General features: G+C 41.5%; 1 long non-coding RNA gene across 2 annotated transcripts in view; it reads left to right on the forward strand.

The window, feature by feature from the left end:
• Nucleotides 1–21,439, forward strand: part of LOC128079219 (uncharacterized) — a 131,725-nt gene that overhangs the window by 13,653 nt on the left and 96,633 nt on the right. For both annotated transcript variants that reach the window (XR_008206039.1, XR_008206038.1), the window contains exon 2: nt 4,775–4,848. This is a non-coding gene — a long non-coding RNA (uncharacterized LOC128079219). The remainder of the gene's footprint in view (nt 1–4,774; nt 4,849–21,439) is intronic.

The raw sequence follows: 21,439 nt of genomic DNA on the forward strand, positions 1-21,439 counted from the left end.
TGGTGTTTTCCTCTTTTAGTTAGAATACACTTTGGAGAACAGAGGTTACATGTCTGGAAGAGAGACAGATGCAATGCTGCAGATCATTGCCAAGAGGGTGTGATGTACTGTGCTCACATTTCTCCCCTGCATTGACTCCAGGTTTGGCTTAAACAAGTGTCAGGAAGAAACAGGCTGCTGGGCAGGCTACTGCAGAGCAGCAAAGCCTTTCGTGTGAAGGACTCCACAAGTCCAGAGTGAGGCTGTGAATGAAGATGACTGAAACCTGTATGGTTTCTGCATCAAATTCAGTTGCAGATTGATGTAAAATTGAAGTACGGCAGGGGAAAACACAATGCCTGTTGCCCATGCTACTGTTAGAGCACAAACTTTGATCTGTCCTCACAAAATATCTAAACTGCTCTAAAATTGAGTCTAAATGTCACTTTCTCTCTGCTCTTCTCCTTTTCCCCTAATGAAATAGTGCTTGTTGTTTTTTTCCCCTAACCAAGTTTTTCAGGAGATTAGATTCAACACAATATGGAATCATGTTAGCTGTCAAATCTGCTAAATGAGAAGACATCTGTTTTCTGAAAAAATAAATAATATCCTCCAGACAGCCTTCAAGGTTTGCAGAGGGTATTTTCTCATTGCATAGAAGGTAAGCTTCAATTTGAATCAGTACTTAGTGTTCGGTGGAAAGGAACCTGGAGGAATGCAAGTTATTGATAAATGGTTTTAAATGTCTTTGTTTAAACTGTTGTGTTATTTATATCTCTGAGTCCCCTGGGAGCAGTAAATTGTCACGCTTGGTTTCAGTGTTAGTAGTTCTGCTATCAAGTCTAGTGAATTTGGTTGTGTAGGTCCTAAAACATCTTTAAAAGCCTTCACACCATCGTGTGGTGCTGCTTAGAGTCTTTGTCAGAAGATTTTCTGGTTAGAGTTGGCATTATAATTGTAAAAGAGAAGAACTTAATGCTGACTGCATGGGAAGCTGTGATGAAGTGGCAGACTTGCAACTCAAGTTTCTGACAGGCAGAAGATGTCTACGTTGAGGGGGGGGGGGGGGGGGAGGGAAGCAAATGCTGTTTTGTCACAGTGGGTTTGGGACGTGCCAGATCATAGAATCTAAGGCCTTGCATAACCAAGAGGCCAAAATGTGAGGATCACTAATTCTGTAGTGCTTGTGTGCTGCTGGATAAATGCCTCATGAAACCTTCTTTCCCTCTGACTTGATAAGCAAACAAAATATATTTTCCATCCTTAATAGCTGACAATTTACCTTCAGAGAAGAGAGGAAATTAAAATTTAAAGGAACCCCAAATGAGTTGACTCTCTTGCTAGCATCCTGTTTCTTTAGGCTTTGCTCCAGTGCTTGCATTATCTGTGCTGTATAACACTGTTTTCCCTTGGAATTTGGTTACTTCTATATTCTTCTCTCTTCTTAAAAATGTGACCTTCGACTTTTGAGCTTTCATAACTGCTATTAGTTTGTTTAATAATGAAAAAATAATAGAAAGGGCAAAAATTATGGTCTGGTCTGTCTGACTTCAGCTTTTGAACCTGCTATTATTTTCTGCGGAAGTTTTCCATCCCCCCCTTCCCACCTTGGGGATGCCAACTGCTGCCTGGAGGACGGCTGCTGTGAGCGCGTGTTTCCTCATCTGTGCATCAGCTACAGCTTCATGCAGAGGCAGACGGGCTTCCTCTTGTTCCTTATCAGGCCTTGGTGTCCTGCCCTGCTGCTGGCTTTCTGCCCTGCTGTTTGTATTCAGTAGACACATCTCTGGCTCAGCCTTCCACACCTTGCTGTGCAGGCAGCTGCCCCTGTTTGCTTTCCCCCCTGGGCTGTGACTGGGGTGCAGCTTCATTATTCAGAGCCTCAGACATGGGTGATGCACTGTGACAGCCCTGTGATCAATGCTGGCCCTGAACTACCTTGTGTTTTCTTGTACCTTTTGCAGTTCTGGAGTTAAGATACTTTGAAACTCTGAGTAACTGAGTGATGAGAGGTTGCTTTTTTTATTTTTCTTTCCCCTCTTTCCTCTCCAGTCCTTTGCAAGGAGTTTCACTCTGTTTCTGCAGTGCAGTTATCTTAAGTGGAATCTGGACCAGACTCTGTCCCAGGTGCCCCCTGTCAGAGACACCTTCTGTTGTTATGTGGCCTGAAGCAAATAATATAGGAGAAGGCTTGAGGCCAGAAGATTTCTTTCCTCTCAGCATAGCCATATGTACTGTGAAAGCATCTTTCCAGCACCTAATACTTGGATAATTTTCCTCCTTAATGCCTGAAAGCGTTGCTCACCTTGCTGGCTGCCTGAACTCAAACTGCCTGCCTCTCCTTCCAAGACGACAGCCAGGAAATTATTGCAGCACAATTTAAGGACCATAAAATATAGGATGAACAGATGGCAGGTCACTTTACCTTCCCATGAACAGTCTGTGTCACCGTGGCACTGCTTTAGCATATGCTGAGCCACACTTGCAGCCTGAGCAGGAGCTGTCTCTGGAGGAGATGTCTGTCAGAGCACCAGCCCAGCAGCGCAGACCTTACGACTGTGACAAGGAATCTGGGCACTGCTGAGGAGCTTTAGCAACAATGAGCTTTAAATACCTGCTGCTAAAATAATCATGATAATCTGTCCACCAGCTTTTTCCTAATGTGCGTTTTCTAATTCGTTGTGGGAGGTAAAATCGTTTGACCAATGGAATGAAGATGTGACACTGTGGCCGTAATTTAAATTATTAAACAACTGGAAGAGCAGCTATCAAACAGCAGAAATCCTACCCAGAGCAGAATAGCAGCCTTCACAGATTAATTAAAGAAAAAAAAAAAAAAAAAAAAAAGATTGGAATATAGTTCTTCATAGAAGGGAGTTCCTGTTGCAAGGTAGCCTTAGTTCTGCAAAAGATTAAAAAAAAAAACAAAACAAAATGCATTTCCCTGTTGTGGGATTTGCTGTAGTTCTGTTCCCCATCTGATCTTTTTGAGTCTACCCTTGGAATATGGGATCTCATGCTTTCTCTCTCCCTTTATGCCCTGTGCTCTGCTGTATTTCATGCGGACAGGATGCTGAAATAGCTGGTATGGTCATTCCTATCATCCCAGACAAGATGTTCTCAAGCAAGTGAATTTCTCTTCTATTGAAATGTGAAGAGCAAAGCTCTGTCATATACTGGTCCTTGTTGCAGCAGTTGAGCTGATCTCTTTATCCTTTTGGTGTTAATTACAGAAAGCCTGTGAGCAGCACTGCGCCGAAGAAGGCTGTCTGTTACTTGTTAACCACCAACACAACCGAGCGTACCTGATGAATGGGGACACACTGTGTGTGAAAATTGTCACAGTTCCTTTACTGCTAGTGGGGTTGGAACAAAACAGGGGTATGATATCTAGAAATTTCGTGGTAGAATTTCTTAGAATTTCGTGGTAAAAAAAGGCGTTAATTTCAAAGGAATGTGTCTTCTCAAGAAAAAAAGTGCTACATGTAAATGAGCTCCTCAGCTCTAACAGCAGGACAGGCAGGTAAGTAACGTGTACTGAAAGCAGCATAGTAATTCAGAAATAATTCCTCACATAATTTATTTTCATTTAATGAAGGTGATCGTTTTTCCTCCTGTCGCACCCAAAGGGAGTGGGGAGCAAACGTGTAGCAGTTTTTCAGCCTGCAGCCCAGCAAGGGCTGGGGACCTTGTAGCTGCCCAGTAGCAGCCCAGTAGCTGAGGACCTTGGGGCTGCTGGTGGTCCCTGCCTCAGGAGACCTCCTTATGCAGGTTTGGATAGTGCATGAAATACACTCTTGGTTCCCTCATAGCTGAAATGTTTTGTAGTGTCCCCCCGTTCCCATGTGTGTCCATGCCCTACAGTGGCTATATTTGGCACCTTTGCTGGCAATGCCCCTCTCAGACACAGATGCTGATGGAGTTGGGAATTGCAGCTCTCTTCTCAGCTCTGGGAATGGCCCTTTTCAAGGACGTTTTCAAGAGGCTTGCATTGCTGCTTGCTGTTTAAGCTAAGGAATAAACAGCACTTGACTATCTGCAGCTGCTTTTGGCACCTTTCACTGGTGCCAAAATTCCCCTGGTGATCTGCAAGAAAATAACCACTAAAATCACCTTCATTTTCTAAGAAATATTTCATAGTAAAATGTTATCTTTCATATAGGGCAGCTGAACTTTGTCAGTTCCACCGTTTATTCAACAGGGAGCATTCCAGTTTGCACTTTGCATTTCTAAGAATTGAATTTGCTAAATGGAGCACTTCCTCCTGACAGAGCAGAAATCATACGATGGTTTTTTTTTTTTTTTCCTTTTCTTTCCTTTCCTTTCCTTTTTTTTTTTTTTTTCCAGCTGGAAGCCATTTTTCCTCGCATCATGGAGCTTCTGAGCCCTGTTGAATCTGGCTTAGTGTTTCTCAGGGGACAGAGGAAGGATTGCTAATAGCTTTCCGACCCGCTTTAGTCTCTCTATTCATAATGCAAACGCTCAGCAAAACAGGCTTGAGCAAGGTCCTTGTCCTGGATGACTTTTTGCTAAATAAGTTAGCAATGCTCTAGTTAGCAAAATCTTTTATCCCCTGTGGATGTGGTGTGAACTTAGTGGTATGCTACAGCATGGCCCTGACAAAGATAATATGAGGAATGCCAGGAGAGGAGCAGTGCGGCTGTGTCATGTTTGATGAAGCCAGTTCCTGATCTGCATACTTGGATGTGCCAGAGAGATAAAGTCATATCTCGACCTGTAACAGGAAAATTTCCTGAAGCATCTGAATATGATCAATCTTTTTTCTCTCTTGCAGATGGACAGACAGAGCTTGCTGTTCCTCTTTAGAGGGCAAGGAAGACTGTTGTTCTACATGAAACGTATTAATTAGTAAGTATTTTCCTCAGTAATCTTGTCTCCTGAAAATATATAACCCAAGTTCTGTTGTACTTTTAAGATTTCCCCTATGGAAGTTGTACGTTGTAAGGTCATAGAAAAGAGAGTAGGGACTCATAAAAATTCATTGCAAATTTTGCAGACTTTTTTTTTTTTTCCTTTGCTTTTTTCTTATTCTGGTCATGCAGTGAAATGAACCTTTAGATGACAGATACCAGACTCTGACAGGTATCTCATCTTGTACTGAGGCTAGTGACGGCCTGAAAGAAATTGCTCATCTGAGTCAACAGCCGGCTTCTCCAACTGTGTTTGTCTTCGGTGCTAATTTCATTTCTTTGCTCAGTTTTCCTGGAATCTAAGCACACACACAGACCTGATAAATAACTGAAGCCAGCAATAAAGATAAAGGAAAGTTCTATACTCCAGAGGTCAAGTTAGCCTCCAAATCATATTTTCCCCTAATGGGGAACAAATTCAACGCTACCAAAAGTCAAATGAATGTTTAGTCACCTGAGAAAATACCATTATAAGCTGAAATGAGCTCTCATTACTTTTTCCATTTTATTTCTTTAATTTCTCCTTCGCTTCTGCTACAAAACTAAAAATAAGGCCATCAGTCACAGGGTGCTTTAGAGACACCTTCAGGGCAGGAGCAAGGTTCTAAGGTAAATCAGAGCTGGTGGCTCTTAAAATGGATGAAATCACTTGCATTAGGCCTTCAGGATGCATATTTTCATTTACTTGATTTATTCTTATTGTTTAAGTTGTAATGAGAAGTGACACAGATGCTGTGGAGCCAGACTGAGCAGAACTTTATGAGTTGCCAGGGCAGAAAATCCCATTGCAAAGGAATCTGTTACTCAGACTTGTTTATGAGCATGGAGCAGCAGAAAACCAAAGAGATGATTTAAAAACAAAGAGGAAAAAAGGACAGACACGTGGTGAAATAGGCTGTTGGGCACTATGTGCTGGACAGTCTGGTACAAAGGGCTGTGGAACTGGGCAGAGGGCAAATCAGACCTCTTTCTGCTGGTGAGGTGCTGATCTCTTTGTGGAAGTGAGGAGGATCCGTCAGGCTCTCATCCTAACTGTGCAGCCACCTATTTCCAGGTGAGCTGGTCCCTTCCTTCTCCACCTAGCCTGGGAGATGCTAGTGACTTGTATCTTGATTACATCTCTGCCATCTTACATTCTTTTATACATGAATATAAAGGCTGCTTATTGTCTGAAGCAATATTTCTGATAGCCAAACCTGCTTGATTGAATCCCAAACGATAGTGGAATTTCATTTTACATCATTGTGATGTCAGCAGATTACGTTTCCATGTCACTGTACCACAAGCATCCTAAAAAGAAGGTTGTGGGTAAGGCGTGTTACCAGTAGCAAATGTTTGGTAGTTACACCGTCTTCTGGAGAACTGATGTAATCAACAAGGCCAAATACCTTTCTAATAGCATTTCCAAGACTTCTTGGTGCAATTTGTATATTGAAAACTTCATAAGCCACATTTATTCTGCACATCATTGAAGGAGAGTAAGGAATTGCTGTGGAGGTAGATGTTAACACAGACTGGGAAGAGTGGATAATCATTTATACATCTTACTGTATTGCTTACCTCAGGTGATGTCTGCTTCGTTACTTCGGATGCACGAGTCCTGATTGTTTATGGAAACTTCTTTTTAGTTCAGGTGCGGTTGTGGAGTTCATGAAGGGCAGCCATATAGCTCAGGTTCACATACAAAGGATGAAATGTTTTTTTTGTTCTTTAGAGGTCACTTATTTATTTTAGCAATCTCTTTGATTTGATGAAGTAATGAAACTTCATCTGGTTTACGTAGTATCTTCTAAAAGGATGGCTATGTCAGTGATGCCTGTGAGTTTCTGTACTACAGAAATTTAAGTGTATTTTAACAGAGTTAAAATACCCTTAAAATACACAGAGTTAAAATACACTTAGAAATACTGTGATAAGGTATTATCATGGAGCTGGCTTGTCGCTTAAACAAAAGTGTTTTTACCTATGTAAGATGGTGTCTGGGTTTTATAATAAATTACATTGGACAAATTATTGAAGAATGTTTCTTGTGTATTTTGTGGCTTTTAGCTGCTTGTGTTGCCACTGCAGTGGGACATCACTTGGTGCAAATTTCTTGTAAATGTCAAATCCTCAAGAAACTCCTTGCCTCTACTTCCACAGAACCAAAACATTTTCTAAAGAAAATTTTTATTTTTTTGTCAGAATTATTACATTTTCAGTAAATAACACAGGCAACTCATTTAAATGTTAAGATGAGCTGCCAGAGATAGGATATTTTTAGCAGCGGATGTCTCCCTCTCATTGGTTTCCAGCTGACTCCCCGGGTGCTGGGATATCTCTTTCCTCATGGAGCTGCTGGATTTCTGTGTCAGTGATGTGTGTGGGAGATGAAGTCCAGCATCAGAGCCAGGCTAAAGAGGAGATGGAGAGCACGAGGTATGCAGCTAATAGTTGTCATGGGCAGCTCCTAGACGTTTCCCAGTCAGATAAATCAGCTGGTTAGGTTTTTTTGGAGTGAAGTTATCTGAATTGTTCTTCTTATGCATATCCCTTGCTCTTATTCAGAAGTCAGGAGGAATTCTGTTTTTTCCTATTTCCTCCCTCGAAGGAGTCAAAGCCAGTTCTAGGAAAGCATGTCACTTTCTAGCAAAATGTCCAGTTTTAAAGACAAATTATTTTCTGGAGGAGACAAGTTTGGTGATTTGCAATTGTAGTGATGTATGTACTCCAAGGATGAAGTTGGCCAACTGTTTATAAGAGCACACATGACATAACAGATGTAAATGGAGTATGTATTGTTTGGCAGTGGGAAAAGGAGTGCTGCTTTTGACATAAAAACAATGAAGTGGATGAATCTGAGAGCTAATGTGGTATCTGGCACTTCTCTGTATATAAATGAAGGAACAGTACTAAAAAGGCTGCTTTTCAGATTTTAATAAGATGGTGTCTGACAAGACTGCATTTTGGTTTATAGTACAGTGTTTCATTTTTTTTTCTCAGTTCTTCAGAATCTTTTTTAATAATGCATATGTGCTTATATTTTGTGGTTGCAAACTTTTACATCACTAAGTCAACAAAATAAAAAAAAGAAAAAAAAAAAGAATAAAAAGCTAAAAATTAATGTAAATTCCTGCTGGTAGATGAGTTCAGTAGCTCATCTGGTCAGTAAGATATTCCTGAACCAAAAGTTATGGTACTATGTATGACAATTCTGGGTAACTGGGAATGTTTGGTTCCATTTCACCAATGCCATCAATAGCAGATGGCTTTGGAGATAAGCCCATGTCCTGATTTTGACTGAGATAGAATTAATCTGCAACACCTCAATCAGACTGGCCATGTCTTTTCAGTAGTAAAGAAAGTAAAGCTGTTTTTCCTGTCCTTGTGTTTAATATAGCCCTTACCAATCCAATATCCTACTGGATAACAAATCTACAGAAATCCTTCCATCAAAGGAAATCCCTGGTGCTCACTCAGCAGCCCTCCCTGGCATTACGATTTGCCGTACTGTTTGTAGGAGGGCATTATGTTCTGGGCTCTTATTCTGGTCGTGCCTTGCTACTAGATTTCCTGGGAACTGAAGACAAGAGGAAGTTTAAAAGCTGCTGGCTTAATTTTTGTCTCGACATCTGTATATGGAGTGAACAAGTATGCACTGCAGCAGTGCTGTGTCTCTCTCAAGTCCATGTTTAGTTGTTTGCTGAAAAATAAATAACGTTTGCAGTGGTGAGCAAATGGTCTGCTTAAACCTCTTTTTACTTTGGGCTCCTGTGCACTCCCGTGTGTGTCTACATATTTTTTTTGCTAATAGGCAGCAGTATAAACAACCCGGCAAGTAAAAATTGCATCCCTGAAAATTCTTATTGCTGTCCGGAGTGGCAAAGAGTATTTAGAGCTGAAAGCTCAGAGCTGGCCTGTGCTGCTTTTTTAAGTGATTGGAATGGAGTAGAAAATGTCATCACTTCTATGTTTAAGTGAGTGAAAATGTGCAAATCGTGGACTATGCAGCAGTGTTTTAGCTCTCTCGAGGACTAAATGGATCTGTATAAGCTTTGCTGCTACTTGCTGATGAAGCCAAAAGTAAAGGGAAAAAAAGCTCACAGAAGTTATTTGTTGATTTAAACTCACTGTTGCTTAGCCTGAGGTTCTCGTGCAGGTACATTTGCAGTAAACAGCTCAGAGGAAAGGTTGCTCAGAGTGGAACTTCTTGGTGGGAAGAATTATGGATTTATAATATTTAACACCATTAATTATACCTGGTATTTACTTAATGTTTCACATGGTCAATTTGAACTGATTTATGCAACAATTAAGATCTCCTGTACATCTTAAACACCAAGAATAAAAGCAGGATGGTGAAGCTGTATGCCTCACATCACCCATTAAGTCAATGGCAGTGCTAAGGTGAGTCCCATAGTCTCCAGATGCACCCAAGGCCTTGTTCCTCCTCTATTTTACTGCTCATGAACATTTGTTTGGCTGAAATTTAATAAGAATTCAACTTCTCATGAAAAATTATGTATCTGTGTCTGATGAAGAAGAAGATGGGCAAAAAGTGACACAATTATTTTAGGAATAATCAGATATGTTTTAATTGGCTGAGAGGATCAATATGCAATAGTCAGTGAGAAGCAGAACTAAAGATGGGGTACCAAACAGCTGCCAACAGATGTTCTCTCTGGTGACCTTGCAAGCAGTCTGTGCTGTTGGATACATTAAGCATCAGCTGTGAATAATGAAGAAACTTATAAAAATTAATCTGTTTTTTTTTTTTTGAGGGGACAGTTAATGAGCTGAAGAACTAAATTTATTGAACAAGTCGTTGATTTAATAAACAGTTTCACTTGGGAGTATGGTGCCTCTGTTGCAAATCATAGCTAGATGTGTGCAGAAAGGGGCCTGTGTCTTTCAGGTAGGTATATACTGCATGTTTTATGGCAGATTTCTGGCCTTTCTAAAAAAAATTGTGAACACTTAAATAATGACAGCAAGCAGAATGGAAATTGTGTTAAAGTTTTCCTGAGGAACATCACTGTGGCCAAGCTACAGCAAGAAGAAAATGGGCATTGGGCTTGTAATTGAATGAGCAAGAACAACCAGAAGGGTAATACTAGCAAAATTTGGAAGAGAATTATTATGTTATCTGTCAAATTCCAAAGTAAACTTTATTAGTGGCTAGAAAGAGGCATTTCTTTTTTTTTTTTTTCTTTTTTTTTTTTCTTTTTTTTAATGAAAAGATGCTCTCCTGTGTCCCTGCTGCAGGGCTGTGGCAGCATCTCTCCGATGGATCTGAACTGCCTGGTATCCTGCAGCAGGGCTGCACCAGTCAGAGCTTCAGCAGCTCTCACGTCTTGTAGATCTCGTAGAGGCTTCCAGCACAGTCAAGAAACAGACACAGATAACAGAGGATGATGGAAAGGCTGCATGCCTGTTTCCGTGACACAATTTTAATTGCTTCTTTTTCCTGAGGTATGTGGGATCGGTCACTAGATGCTTGACTAGGCTGGGGGATCCCATAGGGTAATTCCCACACAGTTTTCAGTCTTTCTGATGTTAAAGCAAGACTGGTCTGGGAGAAAAACTTAGTTTTCTCTTTATTTGCTGATGCCTGCACTGATGCCTGGAAGGAGATGTCTGATCGTAAGCCACACATCCAAAGCTATACCATGGCAAGGAAGACAATTCCCAGCACCTGCAGTATATGGAAGAGGATGCAGCGTGGCTATTTTATAGTCATGGGAGTATCTCGGCTGTAAGTTAGTAATAAGGATTAATGAATGATTATTTCATTGATGAAAAACGTGTAGCATTTGTGTATTGCTGGTGGAATCAGGTGCCAAGGTGAAAACATGCTAAGCCATTTCTTTCAGCCTTACATACACTAAAGAGTAGCAAACAGATCAATAAGTGCTTCTCAGAGAGGAATGTTTGGTGCTGGTTAAATGCTCAACATGCAGGGAGCTAGAGGAGGAAAAGCTGCTGTAGTAAAAGGGATTTAGTTGTTAAAAGCAGGGCCATACCAGATTTAAAAAATTTTAATATAAAAAAATAAATAGAAAACCTTACCCTGAGTGAATAAAGCATCAATTTTCCTACTTTTAAAATGAGATCTAAAAGGAGCTCAGTAATAGTTTTGGTTGCCATGGCGTTTAAAGGTGCAGCTCCACAGACATTTCAAATAACAGGCGATGCTTTTATCTGCCTGCGTGGCCGAGTTAATTTTCAACTGCTGGAAATGTTCATGTAGTTTGCTTTAATTATTCTGTATTGGCAGTTCATAAAAAGGCCCAATTCTGCCATCTTTATACGGAGAGAGCTCTTTTTTCCTCCGGAGAAAAAAAGATAAGATGAAGGCTGAACTGGTCAGGAGACGCAAAAGGGAATGCTGCAGTTCTGGGCTTGCAGAGACATACGTAGAAACTCTGCTGATGGTGCAGGCGTCTGCTGAAGTGTGGCTCAGGGCTGAACTGAGCAGAGGAACGTGTGGAAAATTCACAGTTAGTGCAGGCACTGATACTATCCCATGTATTTGCTTAAGGGGCTGTTATGGCTGGAATATTTGGTCTTGTATCCTCGCAGGTTTTGCCCTTCTTTCATTTGGAAAAATAAGAATCCTGGCTAGGAATGGTTATAGACTGAATGAAAAGATTACTGAGTAGACGAGACCTGCAGTTAGATTCCCAAATCCATACCATACACCTTGATCTGACTTTTGACATGCTGAACGCTTGGCAGTTCCCCCTGCCTTTGGTGATATGTGCTGGTTATTTGCTGCTGCTGATAGCAGAGCTCTGGGGCAAGTGCTTGGATCCCCATCCCTGCACTCTGTGATCTCATCCCCATGCCTGGGCAGAGCCTGAAAGCTTTTTCAAATCTTGGCGTGTATACAGAACGTCTTGAACCTGTGTCCTACTGCCTGTGTATCTCACTGGCTGAGCTCCCTCTATCCCATAGTGTTTTGGATACAGCCACCAGTCCCAGATGGCATCCCTAAACTCAAATACCTCTTTCCTGTATTTGACTGTAGCTGAAACATAGGAAGGAAGCTGAAAGGAAAAACTGCCAACTGATGATGTGATATGATGCGGCCCTTAGTAAATTTGCTATGGCTCTCATTTGAAATAGGTGATCAGTAAGTACATTCATTATGTTTTCTTTCCAAATATTAGTTGTCATATAATCTGCAATAAAACAGCATTCAGAGTCTCAAGGTCTACTTTGGTGAATTATTTTAGTGGTGTCTAAATTTCCCTGCCTCATCTTCCACTTACAAGTGTGAGTCAGGAGCCCTCTGTTATTAAAAGCAGTCCCAGTTGTGCACACCTTTAATTTCCTCTGGATTACATTAATTGCCTGACAGCTAAAAGTGATCTGGGTTTTTCAGTCTTCAACACTGGACTGCAAGAAATATTTACAAGCTACAGCAGATTTATAAAGATGCTACTGAGATGCCTTGAGAGTAACAATCAGAGAACGCAGTGGCAAAACAACACTATTTTTCAAGGTTAAATGCTCAGAATGCTAAAAACAAATCGCACGTAATAAAGCCAAACAAAGACTTGGATTCAACCCCTTTTTTCTTCTACTTGTCTCACATAAAAGTAATATGCTGGTGGTTTAAAGATGATGGCACAGCATCACATAACAATTAGAAATTTAATAAGGGAGCTTTAATTTTAATTTGGTTTTGGTTTTGTAGTTCAAATACCCCTTAGTGTCAACGCCCTTCCTCTAGTGCACGGTCATTTTCTTGTCATGCATGCCTTGCTCCAGGTCTTTATAGGAATTACTTAGCTGAGAATGGCTGCATGGTGCTATTTCAAGAGCAGCAAACATGAAGGAGGGACTGTCCAGGCTGCTGTTAGCACTTGGAATTCGTCCTATGTGACTTCTCAAAGTCACAAAGCCTACCTGCACCCTGCTTCCCAAGTGTGAACGGGCATTGCAGCGCTGCAGAAAAAGAGCCATCTCAAAGGCAGCTCAGGCTTCTCAGTGGTGAGGAAGTTGTTGACCCCTTTGCTATTCTCCAAGCTGTGTCTTTGTAACACTACGGGTCTGTGCTGGGAAGTGGTTTGAATACAACTTGATCAGGGGAAAAACGGCAGCGAAAAGTTCTGTAGTGGTGTAATCTGCCATTAATAACAATTGAGAACTTACTAGCAGACACTTCTTTGGTTCTAAGCCACCTTTGAGGCTGTAATTTCCCTTAGGGGTTGAATTAAATTTAGTCTGTTCATCCACGGTCTGCTGGAAGGTGTTTTTTTTCTGTGGTGGGATGGAGGGGAGCCCACCGAGCTGCTGCAGGCGGCCGGGGCAGCTTAGTTTGGGTGACTATTTAGCAGCTGGGTGGAATTGTTTTGCACTAGATAGGTGACCCGGGTACTTCCAGCAGGCAGAAGCTGTGCTGACAGCAAGCGCTGCAGATTGCTCGCAGTTTAGCTCGGCGGGCGGCCGGTGCCAGCAGAGCTCGGCGCTGTCTGCAGTAACAGGGCAGGGTGTGGTGGCAGAGAGTTGTTCACTCTGGTTCACATCCATGCTGTCTACTTTCAGTTCAAACGAGGTGCTGGAGGGAGGCTGAGGTATATACCCTGATTATTGGAGGGAGCTACATTATTATGTAGGGGCTTGAAAGTTTGGATTCGATTACAGTACGGACTCTGAAAAGTACTCTGGCTTTAATTTCTCAATCAGTTTCCAAAGTGAGATGAGGAAATGAAATATGACCATTACAATGTAGTTGAACTTTTCAGCAGTGTAATGGAGTCTTAAAGATATGTATTTTTACCAGATTGGTTAATTTATAGTTATTTTTTTCTGAGACCATTTTGTAGATGAAGCTTTAAAATCTTCAGCTCTTGTAGACTTAAGGGTAAGTGGAAATACTTGTTCTGAGATGCGATTTTTGTGACTGGTTTAACAAACTGATTTTTTTTTCTATCTCTGAGCTATTTTTTAATGGGATCCTTATTTTATAAACATTTGCACAGAATAGGGATTTATTTCACAAATGGATACTTAGTATTTCTCAGTTATTTTATATACTTGACCCTCTTTTGCCAACATTAAAAGAGCTGTTTTATTTTCTCAGCCCCTGGAGTACTGGATTGCAAATGTTATTAATTCTGTGTGGTTATGTCATATTGTGGCTCCAGACATATTCTTCTGTAATGAGTATGGATTTTATTTGTCTGTGAACTGGTACATTACACCCATTATTATTTCTTTTTTTCCCCCTCTGCCTTTTAAGTTGGAAGGAAGTCCTATACCTTGGAAACGTTTCTCTTTCTCTCTTGCTCTTCAAAGTCCCTCAAAGCCTAAAACTGGCTGCTATAATCCTACCTTATCCTTTTTTTAACCCATACAAAGAAATACTCGTGAATCTACAGTATTCATTTTTGTTTTGTTTTCATTTTCAATTTTCCCTGTTTTTTTGATGATCCAACTCAAACTGTTACCACATATTCTCCTTCTGAGAGTGGCTTTGGGGGACTTAAGCTCTTCTTTAATCCCCCCTCTAAGAAGCAAACTCAGAACTCTTGGAATGGAGAATATGTGTGTTTGTGTGTCTGCATAACTTGACCTGCCTGAGGGTTGCTTTCTTTGGGCTTTGCCTTACCTGTTCATAGAATCAATTGTGATTGCAGAAAGACAGACCCAACGGTCTTCAGCTGCCTTTTTGCAGGTCTGAGAGGTGTCAGCAGCAAAAATCTGCACCAGTCCCCTGTCTGTGAGTCTGTACTGTAGTGTTCTGACTCCATGGTAGGAATGAAGGGGAAATCATTAGAAGTGGGGGAGATGCCCAATGGAGAGGATGGGATTTGCCAACTGCACTGCAGCAGGGACAGTGCTGAGAGGAGGGAGCAGTAAGGTTCTTGATGAGCTGGGAGGACTTCCACAAGCAAAAAGCTGTAGTTATTTAGCCAGTGCATTCTCTCTGCCTCAAGATAGTAAGAGAAAAGGTAGGAGATTAACTCACCTCCCTCTGTGAAAGTAACTGCTCCAGGGAGAAAAAACTTAGTCTTCAGAGCAGTGTTGAAATATGAGGGCTGGTTCTGTTCTTCGCATTAGGAAGAAGAAATCCTTCTTCCCACTGCTGCAAACCAAATGAGTATCTGACTGAATGAATTTGAGGCAAGCAGCTAATAAAATCTAAAATAAATGAGATTACTGAATCAAATCATAGGATGCAAAATATTTGTGTAATTGTGTAATTCAAAGCTGTTTCAATATTAATGAATATTATAATACAATGATTAAACACAGGATTCATTTTTGTTTTGCAAATGTGCCTAAGCCCTTAATCTAGCAGGGTATTTCAACACAGGTAAATTTTGTGGAACCTATGCACAACTAGAAACCCCTTCTTGTTCAAAGCCCTCATCATCACTCAGCCTTCTCTTTGCTCTGCTGCTTCCCATTGTTTCTGGCTCACCTGCTGAAGATAAAATAAGGCTCTGCAGCTAAGAAGGCTCACTGAGCAGTGAGAACCCCGGGGTACAGTTCAGCACAGCTGAAGTCCAATTGCCTAAAGCACCCTCTTATTCAGATCCTGCCTTTGCTTTTCCTGCAGTCTGATTTTAGCCTCTTGTATAAAGTGTTTTTCTCTGAGTAATCTTGCTGATCACATGGAGCTGTTTAAGGAGCGAGGTCCTGCTTAATAGCACAAAGTGAGGCAGAAAGGAGCCCCAAGAGAAACCAAAAAATCTTGTCTGCACTCGTTTGTGCTAACCTCTACTTACGTTTGGTTTACAGAGCCTGAAGTGCCAACATAAGCCAAGCAGTGCTTTCTTTTTGCTGTGATTTTTTGGACCATCTTCTCTTAAAAAAAGTTCTAACACCTTTGTGTTTCTTTCTGCAGGAAAGGTGCAGAACTTCAGTCCAGGCTGAACAAAATTGATTACTCCTATTTTCTGCTGGCTGGTAACTAATCTTGGCTCCTTGGAGCCTTGCTTTAAGTTGTTCTACAGAGTTTTTGTGTTGCTGTAAATCACTGCTGTTGTCAAGATGGAGAAGTTTTGAGATTTCATCCATCCATAATGCTCTCTACAGCAAGGCTCTTGGCTTGTCTCTGGACTCTGCTTCATCCTCACTAGAAAAGGGGCAGATTTCTTGTCTGTAGCCTTCAGATTAGCACTGTGAAGGTTTTATTCTATATCCTGTGAGGGAGGGCAAGGCTAAGAAGTTGCCCATCCCCGCTGACTATCCTTGCTGGTATCCTTTGTGTTTGAATCTGTCTACAGTTAAACCATAAGACTGAAGCTCTGTGGGGAGTTGGGATGCTATGATGAACAGCTGAGGGGCTCCTGTCCTGGGCAAGCCAGGTGGTTTTTGGGTTGTTGTCCCATGCATTTCTGCCTTGGGTGGGCAACTCTGCCTCCTGCTCTGTCCCTGCAGTGCTTGCTTCCCCTTTTTTTTCCCCCTGCAAAGCCAGTGTCAGCTCACAGAACAAGTGCCAACCAGGCCTTATCGAGCTCTTCAGGCACCAGTAGAATCATCCCACCTGGTTTCTGAAAACCAGAGAAGGAGCAGATGTATTATGTCTGGAAATAGCTATACGTTTGTGCTGCAGGGGGGATTAATCATTTGAACAATTTACCTTGGATTGTGCTGGATTCATTGCCACATTAAATCTTTAAATCAAAACTGGATGCCTTTCCTAAAAACAAGATCAGCTCAGAAGTTATGTGCCTGGTAAAGGACTTCCTGGGTAAAATTCCATCTTGCACAAGTTGGAAAAAGCTGTGACCATTTTAGGCCCTTCTAAGGCTAAAATTCTTACAAAGCAATGCTATGGGTGAATCTCTCCTACCCTTTGGGGTTCCCTTTGCACTAACCAGGAATGAAGGATGTGGTATAATGATTACATGAGATACCTTCATGTTATTCATTCCATGTACTGAAATCCATCCTACGCGATAGCTCTAGCTCAGCTCCTGTATGAATTTCTACACTTTGGAAAATCAGATTGGTTGTTCTCTTTATGCACTATTCCCTCAGAAGTACTGTCATGGGTGACAGACATCATCCCTTTATCCTATTAATCTTCATAACATTGTAATCATTCTGGCATCTTGGAAAGGTGTGGGCACCTGTATTCAAGTTATGCTAAATCATAACAGTGTAAATAATACTTTGAATGCTTTGATGCAGGAGAATAAAAACCTTCCTGTAATAGATTCTGCTAGCACTCTTTGTCATAATGGAAATATAATCAGCTGATTTCAGTACCGGTAGATAATATGATAGGATCCATTCTTTGCAGGATGCTGAAGGAATTTGGCAAAATGAGTTGATTCACAAAACGAATTGCAGAATTATTTAGTAGATCTAAACTGTTTATGGGCATACTTCTCCCCCTTCACCACACAGTTAGCAGTGTAGCTCTCATTTCCTTTCATACACATACAGGCTTTTGTGCATCAGTTTGTAAACAGTCTGAGATACAGATTCACAGGCTCAAAGAACACCAAGCCAGCATGGGCATGAGGTTCCTTGAGAGGCAGTGAGTGCTATGAACGTGATACTATTTCTTATAATAAGAAATGTATTTGGGACAAAATTCAGGTAGTTTTCTTCCTTGCAGAAGAAAAAAAACCCTCATCATTTCAACCCAGATGTTTTATTCAATGTGAAGTGAACAGCTCATTTTATTTTCAAATGCTAAACTTTTAAGTTTTTGCTTTGAAAAAGAGAAACTGTCAAAGGTAATATCGGTAATGACTCTGGAAAACACAGTAGGGCAGTAGGATTTTCTGGTGTTTTTCTTTCTTTGATTAAACTCCCTGCCAAAGTCAGTCCAAATTTACAAAATATGAATATGCTGTTAATTCAGTGTTCCTGTTGCTCTGCTTACAGTACTGTGTTGGTGTAAGGATGAATAGTTTGATCCTTGCTGCCAGCAGATGAAGAGGTGAGGAACAGGCCAACACTGATGCTGGGTTGTGGAGGCAGGATGACTCTGCCTCTGGGCTCTGGACTAATTGCATCGTTTGTATCTATGTTTTTAGCATTAGCCATGTTGTTTCATGCATGTGTTTGTTTAAGAAAGATCTGGAATTGTTTGTAAGGACTGCTTTTACCAGGAACTGCTGGCGTGGTTTGAATGCACAGCAGTATTTCATTTCACTGTTCTGTCACTCGAGATGGTTGATTTCTTCACATTACAAGCAAATTACATTCCCTAACAATGATTTTATGAAGCAATATATTTTTTTCCAAGCTCAGTTTTGCATTGGAAATTACTCAGGTCAGTGTCTTCAAGCCTGTAAATGAATTGCAGGTGCAAATGGGGCTAATTGGACATCTCTGACGGTGCAAATTTCAGCCCTTTGAGACTTCAAAAGGCTGTGGATTCAAATTATGATCTGCAAAACAACAAATTTAAAGTATGTCTAAAAGTCAGGCATTTACTGAGTACAACTGAGCTCCCCCTGAAGCTATTAAACCATGAGAGGTGATGAGCACTGCTGGAAATTAGGCTGTGAGAATTTAAATGTCTTAACTGAGAACTCTTACAAGTAAGTGAGCTTCCAACACAGCAGCTACCTCCTCAGTGCACAAATACTAAACCTAGATGTTTTCCTTTCCACATCCATTTTGCATGAAATATGTATTTGTACATTCCTATTGTTTATTTTGTACTATTTCTCACTGCATATCGATATTGCCTCTGATATTTTGTTATTCGCTCCTTAAAACAACAGTCTGCTCAGGTGAGCGGTGTGGATGATGTGCTGTGGCCATGTGCACTTTTAAGATGCTGCACTCGTGCCAGTAGGAGGAAGAAAGGTGAGGCCAGAGGGAGACTTGTGGAGGTCTGGTTAGAGCCAGGGTACAGTCTGAACTGGCTCACTCTCTTGGCAATGGGCTGAAGGAGCTTGGAGCAGAGTCAGACCACAGCCCTACAGACTAGGTTTAGCAGAAAAGGAATAGCAGAAAACAACTTGGATGTGTTTTATATTTCTCTGTGGCCAGAATGATTTTCCAGAGAGTTTCTCAGTGTGGGCACGGGGATAAAGATAAACGTGAGGATAAACTTTGAAAAGGCCTACAAAAGGGAGTGGGTGGACTGTGACAGGAGAAGGATGAGATGCATGGTAAAGGAAGGCAGTCACAGAGAGGCAGAACTCTGAAGGTGTTGCAGTGAGGCTTGGCTGTAGATGGTGCGTGAAGGATCTGTGTCTGAGGACCTGCAGGATGAAGAGGAGTGCTGTAGTCAAATCAGCAGGTGGCTGCCAGTTGAACCAAGCTGCGTTATAACTAACAAGTTTTCCACTGCATCGGACATATCTAACCTATTTTCTTTAGCTTCTGAGTAAGGGAATAGGTTTTCATGTGTCTTCTCTTTCACTGTGGTCTATATTACCATTGCTGAAATGCACCTCGGCTGATTCTGTGTTGTTAGTGCCTTTCTGCAATCTCCACTGCCGGGACGCTGGGCATCAGTCACTGTTGTAGAAGTGTTTTTTTGTGTGTGTGCACGTCAATTCTGGCAATGAAACAGAGCTCAGTTGTGCACTGAGCTGAGTGAAGAGGTTTGTGTCTGGATGGATCAGAAATGCAGTGATGAAAAAGGAGTGGGAACGTTCACAACCCAACCTTCCCTTACAGGTACGGTGCTGAGCTCTATCGGAGGCTCTAATGTATCCCCATGTCTAATACAAGCCTAGAGCCATGGTTACCTACCCAGGCAGTGGCTTAGCATTAGCCACAGGATTTACGTTTTCTCAGTATCTGAAAAGCAAGTACTATAAGAACAAATGCAATTTCACGGTAAACATGGTCCAGCTGTCATTTTAAGTGGGAATAGAGCGACTTTGGAATGAATTGCATTATGCTGCTCCACTGTGTTAAACTGTCCGACGAACTTTGCGGAGCTGCAGCCCTGCCACTGATTAGGAGCAGTGCACATGCATCATGCTACCTACCCTGTCAGCAAAGTTGCTGGAGGGCTCTGGGGACTGCCAGCAGCTGCCTCTGAAGGATAGCTTACTGCCTGAAGTTTCTCAGCTTAATGCCTATTGCTTATATTGCTTGAATTTGTATGTGAATCTGTTCTGAGTGTGCTGTTTTGAGATGGCCTCTGGTGTTCGGATACAAATCCTGATTTTTTTTTTCTTCCTTCCCCAAATTAGGAGTGCCTAGGGCTTTCTGAAAATGTGCTGCTAGTGTTTCCCAAACCTGAGAATACCTAAGCATATGTCTTTTTGGAAAATACTAGCTCTCATCCAGCTCTCCCTATGTTCATGTAAAAAAAAATAAAATAAAAATGACTAATTAGTATTTATTTTATCCCAGTGCTTTGTAAGACTGAGTTGATTTAGCATCAGCATGACTCTGCTACCTGGTTTGAGGGCAGGATTCCTTTCTGCACGTGTTCTATAAAAACCAGAATATCCTACAAGAGCCAACAGGTTTGGGTAAGAGAGCAACAGCTCAGAGATAAGAGGGAGCAATGACAGCCAACCATCTCTTGTCAGTTGAGCAGACGCAGTGACATCCATTCCTCTTTCCTGGGGATGAAGCAAAAATAAATGGCAGGAACTGCTTGCATGAATGTGGTGTTTCATGAGAAGGAAGCAGGACTTCCAGACAGTGAGATGTCAGTGGACACCAGAGGTGGCTGCTTTGGCAATTGAAGTGAGTGCCTGAAACTTCTGCTGCCACAAGAGAGAAAAATCAACCTGCTTGCTGCAAAATAGCTCTCTTGCAGTGGTCTAGCTCTTCTCCCATAGAAGTTTGGATTTTATTGAGAGCACAGTGAGATCAGCTTTACAAGCTTTCAGTCTGCCTTCTCAGCCAGCATTGTACTAATCGTGTCAGTAATCATTTGTGTAACCATCAAAATCTAGCTGTGGGAATCGTGACCCCATTTGAAAGTATTCCATTTTGCAAAGCAGAAGCTGTGCCTTTCTATGTGGCAGTACTAATTTCTGTATAAAATCTCTCCCTTAAAGGTGTATTGCCTATACAGACTCTGGGCTGTTTTTTTTACAGCTGGATTTGCTCTGAGCATTTATGTGATCGTTCCCTCATTGCCCAAGCTATGGCCTGAAGGCTGCCTTTGACATCCTCTCTCTCATTTGGCATGAAGACTTCTTCCTCTCAATTCCCCAGTCAGATACTTACCGGTGTAACTGGCCACAGGAAGGCAAGGAATAATGTTTCCACTTGATTTCACACCAGAGTATCACACAAAAAGCTGTGAGTGAAAGGCTGCAGAGAGCCTCCAGAGAAATTTTATGTGAAGGTGCTGCTCTGAGGAAGGATCAAGTCAGCCCACACAGCTCCCAAGACATCTCACAATCTAACTATTCTTAACAACTGCAGTGAAGGGCTTTTTGCACATCCAAAAGCAGCATATCTCAATTCTTTACTAAGAGATTTTTTTTGTTAGTGCCAAAAAAGAACTTTTGCTTCTAATAAAGCACAATTTTTTCTCCTCCTTCCTTCCTGCTTTCTCACTCACAAGGGTGGAGAATAACCTGGAATTTATAATCTCTCTATAATAGCCTTTAATGTATGGAAAGCCTATCATTGGCTACCAC

Source organism: Tympanuchus pallidicinctus, unplaced genomic scaffold (assembly GCF_026119805.1).
Source record: "Tympanuchus pallidicinctus isolate F22 unplaced genomic scaffold, pur_lepc_1.0 scaffold18, whole genome shotgun sequence".
NCBI classification, from domain to species: domain Eukaryota; kingdom Metazoa; phylum Chordata; class Aves; order Galliformes; family Phasianidae; genus Tympanuchus; species Tympanuchus pallidicinctus.